This window comes from Strix uralensis, chromosome Z (genome assembly GCF_047716275.1).
Source record: "Strix uralensis isolate ZFMK-TIS-50842 chromosome Z, bStrUra1, whole genome shotgun sequence".
Taxonomy (NCBI): Eukaryota; Metazoa; Chordata; class Aves; order Strigiformes; family Strigidae; genus Strix; species Strix uralensis.
This window is the reverse complement of record NC_134012.1, coordinates 84,422,947-84,441,034: the sequence shown is the minus strand read 5'-3', so window position 1 is coordinate 84,441,034 and position 18,088 is coordinate 84,422,947. Positions and strand designations below refer to the sequence as shown.

Sequence of the window (18,088 nt, the reverse complement as noted above, 5' to 3'; positions counted from 1 at the left end):
GACTAACAGCACAGAGATAAAGAGATAAAATGAAAGCTCAGGCTGAGAACACAATTCTCATCACACCCCTGGAAGCATGGGCTGGAAGCACTCCAAGAGATAAGACTGTCTGAAGGCAGGATTACCTACACCTACAGCACCTGACCTGGACAGATCCAGGACAGGATCCTGACTTCTGGTCATGTATGTACATCTCTGAAGCACTATTTATTTCCTAAGGCTTTTTTTTTTTCCCAGCCAGTTTAGTTCCCATACAACCATACTTTGATCACGGAATAGTGTGACCTCCTGTTCCATGCAAATAGTGCAATTTAAAGGACAATCTGACATAATACCTAGATGATGATATCTAGTGTCAAGCAGAACATGGGAAAGTAGAAGCTGACTAAATTTAAAGCACAGTTGGATTAATAAATACATCATTTAAACTTCACTAAACACATACTTTAGTTTTCCAACTTTACATAATTTTCAGTGTTGTTTGCCATCAAGCCAAAACTAACAACAGAGCAGAGAGCATGCCCCAGCACACTCCAGAAATACCAGACAGTCATGTGGTGGCAGGGTAGTTGTCACTTTAAATGAAATAAAATTCTGTGTGGTTATGGACATGATATAAAACCTAAACTGCCATATAAATTTACAATAGATAAAGTCCCACTAAAGCTGCATTTCCTTATGTTCTTTGAAGGAGATAATAAAACATCAAGATATGTAAGGTTTTGTGAGAGCCCACACAGCTTAATACTGACTTTCAACTTGAAACGGTTTGAGTATTTTAAACAAACACAATCTATTTCTTCTCTTAATTCTCTGAAGGCCACTTTGGTAGATCTTCTCAAAGCAGCCTAATACAGAATCATCTAGGTTGGAAAAGACCTCGAAGATCATCCAGTCCAACCATTAACCTAACACTGACCATTCTCAACTACACCATATCCCTAAGCACTATGTCAACTCTACTCTTAAACACCTCCAGGGATGGGGACTCCACGACCTCCCTGGGCAGCCCATTCCAATGCCTAACAACCCCTTCTGGAAAGAAATGCTTCCTAATATCCAGTCTAAACCTTCCCTGGCGCAACTTGAGGCCATTACCTCTTGTCCTATCGCTTATTACATGGTTAAAGAGACTCATCCCCAGCTCTCTGCAACCTCCTTTCAGGTAGTTGTAGAGGGCAATGAGGTCTCCCCTCTGCCTCCTCTTCTCCAGACTAAACAACCCCAGTTCCCTCAGCTGCTCCTCATAAGACCTTCTCCTGTTTCCTCCTGTGTCTAGCAGGGGATGGAGGCTCTCTCTGGTCTTTCTTTTGCTGCTCACATACTTATAGAAACATTTCTTGTTGTCCTTGACTTCTGAAGCCAGATTAATTTCCAGCTGGGCTTTAGACCTCCTGATTTCCCCCCTGCATAGCCTCACAGCATCTTTGTAATCATTGTGAGTTGCTAGTCCCTTCTTCCAAAGGCCATGAACTCTCCTTTTCTCCCTGAGCTGCAGCCAAAGCTCCCTGTTTAGCCAGGGTGGTCTTCTCTGTCACCAGCTTCTCTTACAGCCCCTGGGGACAGCCTGCTCCTGTGCCATTAAGACTTCCTTCTTGAAGAGTGCCCAGCCTTCCTGGACCCCTATATCCTTCAGGAACATCTCCCAAGGGATTCTGTCAAGCAGTTGCCTAAACAACTCAAAGTCAGCCCTTTGGAAGTCCAAACCATCAGGAGTCAGCGCCTCACAGAATGAATAAGGGAGTATTAATGGGACTAGTTTTAATAACAATATAACTAGTTTTATATAATAGTTTAGTAAATTGATAACTTCATGATGATGGAGGTGGGCCTGTTTCAGGCTGAAAGACCTGCCTCTGTCCCACAGGACATTTGCCTGAACCACCACAGTACAGCCTGTATTGAATGCAGAATCCTACACTACTCCGGTCTCTGTGTTTTGTATTATTTACCCAACCACATCTGGGTCAAGGTGAATGTATGCATTCAGGGGCACAGCTTTTAGGATGGTTTTGAATCCTGTTCTGAAAAAAACTCCTTGGCACAATGAATGGCATAAATATTAGGTATCATGAGTTCTCCCTAAATATCATTTCCATGGTAATTTTTGTGCTTTCCATATTATTAGCTTTTTACTGTTGCAAAGAGCAGAGAACTATTAAATAATGTATGCTCTAATTGAAAAGGAGAAACTAGACAGCATCAAAAGTGTTCCAGGCAGTATACTGGTTTTATCTTTTCCTGAAAATGAGTCATTGTATTTCAGCAAATTCATGGTCACCAATCTTAGTCTGCATAAAAATCTGTTATGGTTTTATGTGACTCAGTAGAATATTTCATAAAAAAATTTTAAAAATATTTCTTTGGGAATAAGAACACCACTTCTTCCAACATTTCCTGGAGGAAGAATGAGGAGGAAGTTAAGGAGTTGACAATGTTGAAACAGCCTGTCTCTCAATTAAAACTAAAATGGTAACAACTGTATATATAATAGTGCAAATGAAAAATAAAGGTGAAATCAAATGTTTTGATTTTGTCATGCTAAAATATTCTATCTTAATTGAAGAATATTCTTATTGATTCTTCCTGTTGGTAAACTTGACATTACCATATTTTGTTCTTTAATGAAGCAAAGAAAGATGTCAAAATTATAAAATTCTTCACAAAACAGAATTGCTAAACAAGAGATTGTCATGCAGCTGTAGCTGCTGTCTGTTAAAGTACATCCTGAACATATGAAATTGTGGTCCTGCATTTACTGAGGTTTCTTTGCCATCATCCTCTAAATAAAAAAAGCAATGCCTTTAAGACGTGAAAGTGAATAACTTCATTCAGAGTGTACTGGACTAACAAATAATCACAAATCTGCATTGGGAAATCAATCAATATTAAAGAGTCATAAATAAATTGTTCCTATATTGTCTTTTCTCATGGTTAGATTGCACATGAGATCTACATGAACACACAACATACATATATCTTACCTGTAAATAAATAAAGTCCACTAATTTATTTTTCCAAGCTAACAAAATGACCTTTGAGATCATAAATGACAAAAATGAGCTTTGAGCTAACAAAATAACATTGCTTCCTATCAAAAAAAAAAAAAAAACAGAAAAGGCATCAATAACTGGAAGGTGGCGGGCGGTGGCATAAAATGGAAAACAGAGCAGTCAAAGCTCCTGTAAGGATGGTAGTTCTGTGTCCCATTGCTTTTATGACAAAAGACATATTTCCCAGTAATAGCAGTGAAAGCATCTCCTGTTTCTTTTTTCTAGCTGCAGGCTGAAGAAAGCAAATGGACTGTTTTCTGACTGTTCAAAGTTACAAATATACTCTGTATCTCTTTAGTACCAGCAATCAAATAATATCAAGCTCAATGGAACCGACAACACTCCTGAAAATACAATGATTAAATTTATCTGCATTTATCAATTTGCTTAGATTTGAAGGGCTATTATTAAGGAAACATTCCATTACAAAATATATCAAATGGTCATTTTACAGAGTTCACGAATAATAGAGAAACAGAATTATTACAGCTCATTGGCATCAACCATTTTCTCAGCAATGAACGTATTCTGTAGCACTGTTAGTATTATCTCTTCATGAGCTGCCAACACTGATACTTTAAAAGCAACTGCTTCCACCTCTTCTGTCATGGGTGCTTATAAACACCTTAGAGTAATGTGACAACTGGCAAGGCTCAGGAAGGCAAATGGAGAAAAGCTAATTTTCAATGGAAATAAGACGGAACACCAGTGCAAAAAAATTATTAAACATACTAGTTTCAATTTCATACTGAAATTTTGGAATAACATGCAGACATAAATATCTTTAGGAATGAGCAGTAAAGGTCCTCCTCATCCCAAAAGCCTCTACAACTTCAAACAAAACACAGACATTTCTATGTGCACTGTAACAGGTCCAAGACATTTTTGCAACAAAAAACAAACAGGGAGGCATTTCTCACTGCACAGCATTTATCTGTGTTGACCATTTATCTGTGATAAGGAATAGATTAATTATTTCGTAAGTAGTTGTCTAGTGAACAAAACAGAACTGCTTTAACAGATCAAAAAGGGAGTTGATAGTCATCTGATTAGCTCAGGTCAGTCACTAGGGAGTACAGGAGCGTAGCTGGGCAGGAACTTCATCTGATTCTCCTGCGCTTTAGATGACTTATCTCATTTACTGAACATTAGTCTTTTTGGCATCTCCCTCTCTCTCTCTCCCTCCTCCCTGCTTTGATGAAAAACATTCAGATCTGAGGTTTTTCCTCACTAGAGAGCTGTCATCAGTAGCATCACACTTTCTTTTTTTTACATTATTATTATTATTATTATTATTATTATTGGCAACCATGAATTGGCATCCTCTGTGAAAGCTCACATTTGCAGAAAATGCCAGCTCTAATTATCCTAGAGCCTTAACTTATCACTGCCAAAATGAAGGCAAGATTGGCATGCCACTTGGGTGTGTTACAACACAAGGTCAGACATTGCTACTGCTGTTACTGGAATTGTCTATGGTACATAAAAATAGCAGAATAAGAAAATAAAATCCCTACTAATGGGTAAGGAATATTTAACAGTCTAATTGTGGAATTGTACTTCTGTTGAATACAGTAACCTCTCTACTGCCTTCTACCAAAGAAAAAGAAAAGGTGGACAAAATAACATCCAGGCCCAAACAAGTTATATGCATGGAACATGCCATTCATAAAGACCAAAAATATTATTAATTTTAAATATGTTTTTCCAAGAAACTGAAGCTCCCTGGCCTTATAGCTACCCAACACAGTTGCATTTTTCATTATTTTTACATCACTCATGGAACTGAAAAGAAAAATTTGTATCATAAAGCATCTTCAAGGAAGCGTTACAACAGACAGACCTCCTGGGAATTTCCCAGTGCCCCCTCCCTCCCTATACACTTATTCATGGGATTCCCTCATAATTCTATCTTGAATATAATCACTAAATTTAAGATGTTATGAAGAAAGAAAGAACTCAGACCCAACAAAGCTCTACTTGTGTTTGAAAACTCTGAAAAAGCTCTTTTTGAAATAATATTTGGTGGGTGATAGTCTTCTCAGAAATACAGGCTATTAAAAGCACATGAAGCCTATCTTCTCTTTAGAATTTGCTATATTCAAATTCAAGCCTTCAAACTGTCTTCAAAGTATTCTGTTTCAGCCCTGAAACCTAAAAGTCTGTCAAGTGCTCCAAAATGCAGACTGTAGGATACAACGATGTTCCCCAGAAGAACTGAATGTTTCATAACATTAGTAAAACTTGGATTTCTTTAAAAGGTCTTTAACAAATAATAAGAAAACATACCAAAATAAAACAATTAATGTTACATAATACTTCTGCAGAGGGGAAAAAAAACCCAACAAAACAAAACAAAAAAACAAAACAAAACAAAACAAATCAGTTCCAAGTAACTTAAGCACAAGACTTAAGAAACAAAATATTGAATTGGCTAGCATTAGACAATGCTCACAGAAACGTTAATAGAAAGGAATAGGTGATCTGCAAGGCATACAGCAGCTCCCTACCAACTGCACTCAAATGCAACAGAGTGTAATTCTACTTGCCTAAGAACTGTAGCAATCTCAAACACATAGTAGATGCAGGGTACATTTAACACTGGGCTTGTTGTGGTCAAAAGGGAGTAAGATCAGCAGAGCATCAAAAAGAGCTTATCTCTTAACAGCCTATTCAAGTTCTTAAAAGACCTGTTAGGTATAGAGACCCCATATGTAACCCCATTGATCTCGCAGGAATAAACAGGATGAAAAGATACAGAAGTGTGAATACTGATGGATCAAGGATCTGTGATAGGTAATCTGCACTACAAAGAAAAAGAACATTTTAGCCATCCTTTCTGACCACTGCTGAGTCACAACCTCATAGCCATGGCATTCCTAAAAGGCATAGAACAAAGTGAATTTGTAACACTTTGCTGAAGAGTGGTGCTATAGCACCAGGGAAATCACTGACAGCAATTAAATGTAAGCACTGGTATATATTAAATATCATTCTGGATTGCTATCAACTATGTCAAGGTTATAAGCCAATCTGCATTACCCTGAGAATGCCAAACCCCAACTGGTTCCCAATTTAAAAAGTGCTGACCATCTAGGCATTGGCTGAGACAGGGCAATACAACCTTGCACCTTACAAGGCATTTTTACATGCCAAGAACATCATAGCAAACAAGCAACTGTGAAGGAAGGGGAATCTTCAGCTGCCTACTGATTTTAGGAATCTCACATTTGGAAGTCCACTTGGAGATAACTCAAGGAATGAAGGAAAGATATGGCAAATCAAGAACCCCGAATACATGTCATGTTTTGGAAAAAAAACCCCAACTTTAAAAGTTGTTGATAGTGCATAGTATAGGCAAAATCACCCAAGGTCACAGGACACGTGCAATAGAAACTGCATTTGAAACTGTATTTCAGTGGAAGAAATTGTAAACAGTGAAAGAAACATTAACTTACAACAGACAGAATAGCAGCCTTTACTGATGCTGGTACACTTAGCATGACTAAAAGGCAGAGTACAGTATTTTCACATGCCGGCAAAGACAGTACTATGAATTACAAAGCTGTTACTTAGGGTAGAAATGCATTTTGAAGCACAGTATAAAAGATACGCCATGTCAGGCATTGCTTTAAAGGTATGCAGATTTTTACCTCAGCCTTTTTAATCTAATACTCCATTTTTCTGAGCTATTTTGGCTCACTGTTTCTTCTTATACTGATTAGTTACCAGGGCAGCAGATCTTTGTCAATGTTAGACCACCTTTTATCATTTTTCAATTCCCAATAGTTTATCTCATCACACTTTCAACCAAGAGGTAGATTAAGTCACCAAGCTTCTACAGAGACATGCTTTTTTATGCATTATCATAAAACTTCACATTGAGCACTTTAGGTTAAAAGGCTTATTAAAATGTGCTTTTTTCATTGGTAGAAGTAGTATTTTTTTCTAAACTAGACATAGTAACTAGAAGGTTGGAAGTCTAGAAATGGGCCAAATCATCTCATGATTTTGAAATACCTCTATCCACCTAAGAGTTATAATTAATTTTGTTCTACCTACAGAGTAGTGTTCATCAACTAACGCTAGTGAGCTGATGAACTCTTCTCCCCATATACAGGAAATCTATGATAAATCTTTCACAGCACACAACACAGAATACGTAACTGGTTTTCAAGTACAAATATGTGATCTGCCATGGAAAACACTGTGAGGAGAATACTACTTAATCAGTCTTTGCCTGCTACTTTAGAAATATTCTGAGAACCTCATCTAATGTAACAGAATGCTAGCAGTACTTCTGCAAAGCTCTGGCACAGTCTGAGAACATGCTTTACATTTAAACTTAAGAGTAACTTAAAAAGAAAAGTTCAAAAAGGCTAGATTAATTCTTCTGTTCCATATTTAAAATAGCTTTTCAGCAGGCGTACCTATTTTTCCTGTTGCACAAGAATGAAATGGGTCAGCAAGGTAAGTCTTGAGGAGACTCCAAAGTTTCCATCAGTTACATGGAAAATTCTCCAATATCCATTAGCGCAGTCTCCTTTAATTCAGTTGAGATGAACAGACTGAATCACTGAATTAAAAATATTACAAGGCAAAACTATATGAGCTTCACCTTTTCATTCTCTTCAGGTCATGAACCTTTTCTTCTGTACACAAGTAAATTCTCAACGCTATCACTGACTAGGAGCTCGAGACTAGCTCTAATAGCCAAGTCTAAGAAGGCCCCTATTTTGAAGTGTTTGCTCTCCAGTGCTTAATGGGTGTCTGGGCTCCGTGCCCAATTTTTGGAGAGAGATGGACACTTCAGATGGTGCTGCTAAGAGTTGTAATGGGGAGCACAGATCTGCTGACAGCTAGCCGATGGGAAATATCAGGGCTGATGCATTGACCTTTCTGTGTGTGTCATGAAACAGTCATTCCATAAAACTCACATATACCCATGCTGCCTCTTGTTGGCATGAGTGCTCCCACCATGAGGGCAGAGCCACACACTCCATTAGGCGCTTGGTCCAGCACAAGGAATCGCGTCGAGTCAGGTAGGGCAGTGTGCCAGTGCAAACCTTGTCCCATGCCAACCCTGCCTGAAGCCCTTCAGACCAAGGAGGGAAGGGATTCACAGTCTCCTCCTTCCTTTCTTAAAGACATTAGTGGATGATTTAGTAGACTTTCTTGGGCTTGTTTCCTTTTATAAAATAAAACACTGCTACTATAGGGGAAAATTTTTAATGGAGAATAAATCTGATGATTGGAACAACTTGACATTTTGTAGCTTACATCTGGGATGGCTTGCAAAAATACTGTTTAACTCAGCAAATATGACAAGTTTAGAAAACTGATTTTCTATCTTTTGTTTCCAACAGTAAGAAAATAAACTGAAGCATATGTCTTCTTGGTATGCTCATTTGTATTAGTCTAAGTAAAAACTGTCACTAAACCTCTCGTGCTTTACATTGTCAGCTATGGAAACAGACAAGGGACTTGGAGCTACAAATTCTGTAACAGGATTTCACCCTCCACAGCCACTGCCTGTGAGCACAGGACACAGAGCACAGGCTTTCTGTCTTTGCAAGACACTTACGTGACATAAAGGAAGAGGTGGGGGACTGAAAAGATATTGAAGGATAAATGTCAGAGGGCATACTTCTCAGTGTGAAAAACCAGCTGGATGTCACTCAAGTCATTTGTAGCTCAATTTAAAAACAAACTACAGTTTGATAATGTAGGTAGAACAAAATCAATTACATCTAGTAACCTGCATTTTGTTCTACCTACATGTACATTGTATCCATGTAAAAGATCAGAAATGTGAAAATGGTAAAAGCTGTTTAACAGATTTATATCTCTGTATTCCTAAATCATATCTTCAAACATAAATCAACCAGTGAAAAGAATGTTGTCAGGCCCCAAAATAGTATCTACCTACAGCACACGCAAAATGTTACATATGTGCAAATGGAGAGGGGAAACGGTGCAAATACTGCACTTGTGACACTTCAGTCCCAAGTATAGTGATCACAACAGTCCAGGTCAGCTGCTGCCTACCCCTGATGGGGTTGAGGGCTGTGTGTGTCTGACCCTACCTGAAGTCTTTTAGGTAGCTGGAAAGCTGCTTCTACACCTGTCCCAAACTGCCCTAAGCAACCCAGACAACCAAAGATTCATGGACCTCCAAGAATTAGAACATGGCAATTGACCTGGCTTGACGACCAGCAAGAATATTCCTTTGTAGTTTATTAATTAATTCAGTTATTAGATTATAATAATATTGCTGCAAACCTGGAGATACCAGTCAAAACTGGAGTCCCAAAACATAAACACAGATTAAAGATGGTGGCTGTTAAGAAAAATTGAGAAAAAACTAAGCTAAGTGTAGTTGAAGGCTAGTAAGTCTTCAAGAATTCTTGAGAGAAAATATCAGACATCATGATTTCCAGCGTCCTAAACTGCCTAAACTAACCAGACATAGTTATGATTTCTGTGAAGATCAGCCATTCTTTCCACAACAAAAATGAAAATATTTTTTAAATATTTACACATAAAATTAATAAAAGCACTATTTACCAGATTAAGTAGAAGTTATATCGAATATACTTTCTCTCTTAGGAATTCAGAAAGACATTTTCTTGTGAGGTGCCACCAGCCTTGTTTCTTTTTCATTGGGCTGATTCTGATGAGTATTTGCAATTACAAGAACACAGTTGGGGAGAAACAAATGGAGTTTTCACTGGGTGTCAGTGGACACAATTCAAACAGGTCTGTGTTACCACCAGTCATATCACCTGTATAATTTTCACATAGCTTAAACTAAAAGATGGTAATCAAGGAAAGTATCACAGATGAGCTTTCTGATACTGGTTTTCTAGACAGCAGCAGCTAACAACAAGTACCAGTTACAAACAAAAAAATAATTTATAGGCATGAGGTTGCCTGCCCCTTCTCTTGCCAGATTTTCTTTTTTTCCCCTCCTCTCCTCTTCCCTAGCTTTAGCATGCATAATGATTAATATAGTATTACATTTTTTGAGTATATTTAGCACCAGAACATAGAGCTAGAGGTGCACTGTTGTTCCAGAAAGCTCTCGATCAAAAAAGGAGAACTAAAGGAAAAAGAGAATTCTCAAACATGTATAATAATTCTGAAATTCAAGCATTAAATATCTCATGACTTAGCAAAAAGTTACAGGTTTTTTACTGTGTGAGGAGTTATTTTGCACTGGTCAGACGACAGTCCACTACTGGGCTAAATTTTCTAATTCTGAATGAGATAATCACTACTTCGAGAGAGCATTATGATATTCACATCAGAGAAAAACTTTTACAGAAAGTGGAAGGAAACCTATAGGACCATGATCATGACTCGTGGGACTGTAAGTTTCAAGACTGTTTAAATGAAGGGAGAAACAAATTTCTGTACTCAGATAACTAACAAAAAACTAAAAATTTTAATTTTAGACACTTCCTTCTGCATTTCAGTGCTGAACTGACCATCTTTCATTGTCCATTCAAAAATATGAAAAAAACCCCGATTCACTAGATGAACCATCTTAAAATAGATGAGAGGTCAAATAAAAAGATGTTCACATATCTCTGTAACAGATAATGGCCATCATTTATGCTAGTGTACTGTCACAATGATTTCCAGTTCTTAGCTTTAACTAGGTTGTTCAACACAGACATACGTAGTTTTAAAATTATGATGTAGCTGAAGAGCTCACGTCTTCAGCTGGTTTTCAGACTATGTTCACTTTACACAAAGGAATCACACACATCTAAAAAGGGGAAGACAGAGTTTCCCAAAGGCAAAATCCAAACCTGTCAAACTTACTTTCTCACCCTAAAGAGCACTAGTCATTGACTGAAGCAGACAGTATGGGAATTGCTGTGTCAGGAGGACAGCATCCAGTATAGCTGCTGTCAAATGCTACCACTTCTAAATATTCTGCTCAGGTAAAAAAAAATAAATAAATAAAAAAGTGCTTCTACCTCAAACATAAACTTACTTAACTGTTAAACAAGAGTTGACAGGAACTAGTAAGTCAATCAATTATGTTAACAGAAGGAAAAACGGTATATGTAAAAATCTTGGTGTTGATTAATTTTATTTTCACTAGCTTCCATGGGAAGAACAATGGAAGGGTTAACTGAAAAGGAAGAAAGCATGCAAAATTCTATTGGAATTTGTTTTATAATTATTTGAAAAATAAGCTATTTCTTCATGGATTTACTTTGATTTAAAAGTTAGTGTTGGTATCAATTCTATTCATGCAAAGTATCTTGACACTTTCATTTCCAGTGCCTGTCAGTTACTATGTCAATTAAGAACCCCAATATGCAGACTGATTTCTTTTATACTATTTTTAGATAAATAAACATAGATATTTGTAATATGCAAAAATTAACAGAAATACAAGTAAATATCCACATAGGTCTAAGCTGTGTATTAAGTTACCGAAATTGTCACATAATAAAAAGGACAAAGAAAAACACTTTTATGGTATAGGTTGGTTTTGCCATGGGCAAAATAAATGATGGAAAGAAGAGTGTTCACACGACTGATGCTGAAGGAAAAACAGTGTTTTGTTTAGTTCATCACAAAGTCTCTGCGAGAAAAATGTAAGTTATTTATTTGGGTTCAGTATCTTACAATTTCTTGGTGATCAAAACAATGCAGCAGTTCTAGAAGCTACCCCTTGCCTGTTGAAATTACATTTCAGTTGCTTTTCATTTTTTTCCACTTCCTCGTTAAAACACATCTGACATTAAATTTTCCCAGCTGGAAAACAATTCTCATGTGGGATGCCCTGTCATTTTTGAGACAGATGAAGACATAATTCACGTCTTTGGTTGAGGGAAGAATTGATCATCCTGAAGAGAACTAATACACCTTATTCAATAATGTCCTTTGGGAATCCCACAGGAAGGTGCTCTTAAAAACAGATTAATTTTAAATTACGCCCAGAATTTTTGCTCTTCAGGTTGAGGTTTTGGTCATAAATCTTGTATGCCACTATCTTAAAAATATGAACAGAAGCATCAACTCAGCAGCAAAACTTAACAGTTTTTAGTGGAGATAAACTTTGCTGGTCGTGAGTCTTTGAATATTGCCAGTCACTTAAAGTAAACTGAGCATATGACGCATGGAGAATTAATCTGGAGAGATAAAAATTGTAAATAGGACTATTTTCTTTGGTTTCTATTCAGAGGTACAGAAATGCTGTTAGGAACCTTCACACTTGGAGACATATTCACATCAATATGTACATGCACACTTGTTTGGATTACCATTATTTTCTCACTTTTTTTTTTTTTTTTTTGACAGTCACATCTTTCCTCTCTTCTACAGGCAGCCCAATTGTATGAAGTCCATGGCTCTTGCAAAGATTACAGCAGTTATATCATAATTAGCCATTCAGCTGCTTTCACTTTTTTAGATGGTTTCTCCAATGTATGTACAGGGAGAATATACACGTGCTATACAGGACTCTACTGTCACAGCTCCTCACCTAGGAGAGCTCACTTGGATGCAAAGCAGGATCTTCAATGTTGCATACCATTTTGTCACACAACACCAAGACTGAAATGACACCAAAAACATTGCATGGCAGCGGGTCCCGCCAGATCAATAACAAGTTACATTTACTCGAAAGAAAGGCAGTGAAACTACAAGGCACAATATCAAGTAAGCAGATGCGTAGTTAAGCTTGTTGCTGTTGGTTCTGAGAGGAGAGAGGCTGAAAAAAAGAGCTGTTTTAAGAACATAATAGATAGAAGAAAACACTCTAAGCCTAGACACATGGAAAGGCTATGGTAAAACACATGTCTGGGTTAAGAAAAATTAAAAAAAGCATGTTCTCAATGCAGCATGGTGAGGAGAGTAACAGTTCAATCACAGCCTTCATTTGTGCTTGGAAGCAAGGAGCACAATCTCTGAATTAGGTTATTTTCCTGTTCTTTTCAGGTCACAACTATATTTAAATCATACATTACACATATGGGATAATGTCATGGTTATTTGGAATAAACTCCATGAGATTCAGGTTAGAAATAACTCATTAAATATAACTTGCAGCTGAAAAAGCCATTTCTACACTGCCATCTGAGTTCCTTAGACCACTCTGAACAGGTTTATACAGTTGCATCTTACTCCCTAAGTGGTTAATTCAGACCATTTTATCCTTATAAAGCAGAACCTTGTTCCTAATTAACCATTAAACCACTATTCCATTGTCCTCAGTGGGAGCCATAACAACAGAAACCTACTTAAGTACCGTCCCAGCTATTTTATTGTATTAGAAGGTAGTCAAATTTGATCAAAATCAGAATATGACCCTCAACCCATTGACATGCAGTAAATGCTATACCATTTCACTCCTGGGTTTATTTGATAAAATGCCCAGATGAGCTAAGGAACATGACAGACTGTGAGAATAAATAAAGTCAACAGTGCATGGATGGTCTACCCAGTACGGCCCAGCACAAGTTCTGCAGATACCTCCCTTTTCTACCTCTCAGACCTTTCTGAGATGAGGAAATGCTCTCCCACAAAATTCACCAGCACACTGTTCTCCACATAAGAGAACAAGAGAATGCAGTTGTGGAGTTTGTTTTTTTTTTTTTTTATTTCAAAAGTTGTTCACAGCAACTGACAACTTTCTCCTTAAAGCAGAACACAGAAATATATCAACTTGAAATCTAAAGCATTATCTTTCCACCCTTTAATACATGATTACTTAATTTAGAAATGAAATGCCTCTTGTAGCCAAATGTTAGGGAAAGATTAAAATTGTTCCTACCTAGCTTCTAAGTGTACACTTTTCTGATTTATTTTTCATATATAACTTCTTCCTCAGCTTTCAATGACACCCTGTAAGGACATCTTGTAGCTTTCTTTAATAAATAAATAAATAATGTATTAAATATTATTACAGTGGATTAAAAGTCTCCCATTTCAACTGATAACTGGGCACATTTTACCATGTAGACTAGCAACCCAGCTTCAAATTTGTCTTCTAAAAAATTATTTTAAAAGTAAGTTTATTTAGGACAGCATAAAATGGCTATAACGTATCCCTAACAATCTCTAAGGATGACTTGCTCTAGCAGCTACACAAAGAATAAAACAAGACAAATAAAAATCTGTGCACAAATCTAAGGTATTTAAAATGACTTCTTTACGTGCAAAGATCTATGCATATTATGCAAACAAACACAGCGGGGAAGGATCTTACAAGGCATTAGCGACAAGCTGAGAATATCCTTCAGTTAAATTACTGTTGCTGAGTAATTTAGAAGTGTAAACAGTCATTCTGAACTGGTCACTATTAACACAAAGATGAAAATGCAGAGCTACCTGAATGGATTGTGTTTAGCCTGCAAAGAACAACACTAAAATTGTCATTCTTCTTAAAATACATTGGAAGAAACTGAAAAATCCAATTCACAGGTTTCCCTTCTGTCTCATCACTGCAGGAAGCAGAGGTAGCTTGTAACCCATGTGCTCACCATGGGAAGGACTCTGCGGTATCACAGTGTCCGAATGACGAACCACAATCCAGACCGGGGTCCGTCCAAACAGCTCTTTCACCGTTATCACCTTTTCAGATGGCTCTTCAGCTCCAGGGAGGGAGTGGGATGACATAGTGAGCAGCCAGCAGCTCTGTCTCGCAAGAGGACTGATAATCCCCAACCTCCCTGCTTTACCTCACATGGGATGTATCCATCAGGCCATTACCCTGTGAAAGCTATGCAAGCTTTCTGCTTGTGTTAACAGCCTAGGATGGAAGAACAAGAGCCTTTTTTCCAAATCTGCAGACAGGAGTAATGTGTGCAAGCTCTAGCAAGTGCGAAACAAGGAATTATGTCCAGAATGGCTTAAAAAATAATGACCAACAAATTAGACTTTAAAAAACTCTTCTAAAAAACATGTGTTACACTTCAGTGTCAAAGACAGGCTGACTCAGTTCTGATCATTTTCAAAACTGACTGATTGGCATTACCTAGATATGCTACTGCAGGGGTGAACCCACCTTCTTGGGTCTACAGCCAAGACTCCCAGCAACAGGCCCGTTCCCATAGAAGCCAGACAAAACTCATATAAAGAAGAAAACATTATCTTCCAACATTTGAGTTCAGGGAAATTCATCTCAGGGTATGTTCTACATGGTTTATCTCCCAGGGAAAACATCATCGCCACACAATTACTCTCTTGGGGCAGGCACAAAAGAAAGGAAGTTCAGTTTGCACAGTCTTAAAAGGGGGTAAAAAGATGAAGTGAGACACTACACTCGTAATACTTCCTATTTACTCTGCAGGGGCATGGGTTATTCTTTCCATGAAAGTGATTATGTGTATACCATAAAGTAGAAAATTAAAAAACAGAATATTCTACGTCTTGCTTGCATTTCAGTAATTGCTTGCTCTATAAATGTGCTGTTCTTTTTCGGCAGTTAGTATTCGATTATTCAGAGACCATGGATCATAATGCCTTCTAATTGTCTCTATCAGTTATGTGTATTTTCCTACTGTTGTATAGAATTTAAAGAGTGAAAAATAAAAACCTGAGAGCATCCTCCATCATCTGTCACTGATATTTCATGGATGCATGCTTTAGCTGCAATGATACATACCTTTCTCAAATAAATCATTTTCATTGAAATAAATGAAAAAGCACAACTGAGCACACTTTACCCATCTAATGTTAAAATATGGATGGTTCTATGTAAATAAAAAGGTCTATGTGAAATGAGTTCCATTATAATTTCCCATTTAGAACATTACCAGTTTAGTAAAGATTGTATTAGGTGTTCTGTTTAGCAAACCACAGATCACAGAATCGTCTAGGTTGGAAAGGACCTTGAAGATCATCCAGTCCAACCATTAACCTAACACTGACAGTTCCCAACTACACCATATTCCTAAGTGCTATGTCAACCTGTCTCTTGAACACCTCCAGGGATGGGGACTCCACCACCTCCCTGGGCAGCCCATTCCAACGCCTAACAACCCCTTCTGGAAAGAAATGCTTCCTAATATCCAGTCTAAACCTTCCCTGGTGCAACTTGAGGCCATTCCCTCTTGTCCTGTTGCTTGTTACTTGGTTAAAGAGACTCGTCCCCAGCTCTCTGCACCCTCCTTTCAGGTAGTTGTAGAGGGCGATGAGGTCTCCCCTCAGCCTCCTCTTCTCCAGACTAAACAACCCCAGTTCCCTCAGCCGCTCCTCATAGGACATGTGCTCCAGACCCTTCACCAGCTTCGTTGCCCTTCTCTGGACACGCTCGAGTAATTCAATGTCCTTTTTGTAGTGAGGGGCCCAAAACTGAACACAGGAATCGAGGTGCAGCCTCACCAGTGCCGAGTCCAGGGGTAAGATCACTTCCCTGTCCCTGCTGGCCACGCTATTTCTGATGCAAGCCAGGATGCCATTGACCTTCTTGGCCACCTGGGCACACTGCTGGCTCATGTTCAGCCGGCTGTCAATCAACACCCCCAGGTCCCTCTCTGACTGGCAGCTCTCCAGCCACTCCTCCCCAAGCCTGTAGCGCTGCTGGGGGTTGTTGTGGCCCAAGTGCAGCACCCGGCATTTGGCCTTATTGAAACTCCTACAGTTGGCCTTAGCCCATCGCTCCAGCCTGTCCAGATCTCTCTGCAGAGCCTCCCTACCCTCGAGCAGATCAACACTCCCACCCAACTTGGTGTCATCTGCAAACTTACTGAGGGTGCACTTGATCCCCTTGTCTAGATCATCAATAAAGATGTTAAACAGGAGTGGCCCCAAAACCGAGCCCTGGGGGACACCACTCGTGACCGGCTGCCAACTGGATTTAACTCCATTCACCACAACTCTTTGGGCCCGGCCATCCAGCCAGTTTTTTACCCAGCAAAGCGTGTGCCCATCCAAGCCACGAGCAGCCAGTTTCACCAGGAGAATGCTGTGGGAAACGGTGTCAAAGGCCTTACTGAAGTCAGGGTAAACAACATCCACAGCCTTTCCCTCATCCAATAAGCAGGTCGCCCTGTCGCAGAAGGAGATCGGGTTTGTCAAACAGGACCTGCCTTTCATAACCCCATGCTGACTGGGCCTGATCATCTGGTTGTCCCACATGTGTTGTGTGATGGTACTCAGGATGAGCTGCTCCAGCAGCTTCCCAGGCACCGATAATAGCTTGCAAGTTACATGACAGAGAAGAAAAAATTAACAGCATTAAGGCTAGCATATCTATATAAGACTGATTTTTGCTCCTAGAAAAATGTTTCAATTCACATGTTCTTTCATACTGGGTCTTTTTTTTTTTTTAATTTCGGTATTATTTAAGTATCTTACCAATCATTTTAGTTCTACCCATATAAGCAAATTATATTTAGCAAAACAGAACTACACTATCAAGACATTAATATTGACAGCCTCACCAGCATCAAAGAAACTGCCTTTAACACTAATTTTAAGTAGAGAAGGAAAAGGGCTAGTAATCAGTGTTCTGGCTCTATAGGATCAGAGACTGCAGATAAAATACCTTGCTCTCAATTGCTGTCACAGAGACAGACTATCCATTAGCCAACCTCCCAACTGAATTAGGAAGGAATACCAGCACTGTGAATCTCACCCAGTAACAAACTGACAGCCAGCACAACTCTGAGCACAAAAGGAATGTGTTTCCTCTGGGGAGCCTGACTGAGCAACCCTCTGCTCTGATGAAGCTACACAGCTCCCCTTCCGCCATAGCTATATTGAGCAAGGAGCACTCTTAGATTTTGCAATTCAAACTGCAAGCAAACAGCATGGGGTTTTTTCCTTCTAGGTTACGCAAGAGGCGGAGCTGGGGAACTGGTCTGCACATGTCAAGCACACAGGACAACAGCTTCATCTGATAGGGAAGACTGCAGACCAAGGGGAAAGCCCTAAGCAAACCTCGCAGGTGTCTGAGATACAGCCCAGCACAAAATGAAGGTCTGCTGTGTAAGACGTTCACAAGCAAGTATCTGCACACTACACACTAAACAACAACATGAATGATTCACCATGGTTTGCGTGCT

At 38.7% G+C, this 18,088-nt stretch overlaps 1 protein-coding gene across 1 annotated transcript in view; it reads right to left on the bottom strand.

Annotated features, from left to right (window-relative positions):
* The window catches only part of HCN1 (hyperpolarization activated cyclic nucleotide gated potassium channel 1), a 207,737-nt gene that overhangs the window by 158,581 nt on the left and 31,068 nt on the right, over positions 1-18,088 (bottom strand). The gene's annotated exons all lie outside the window — the stretch shown is intronic.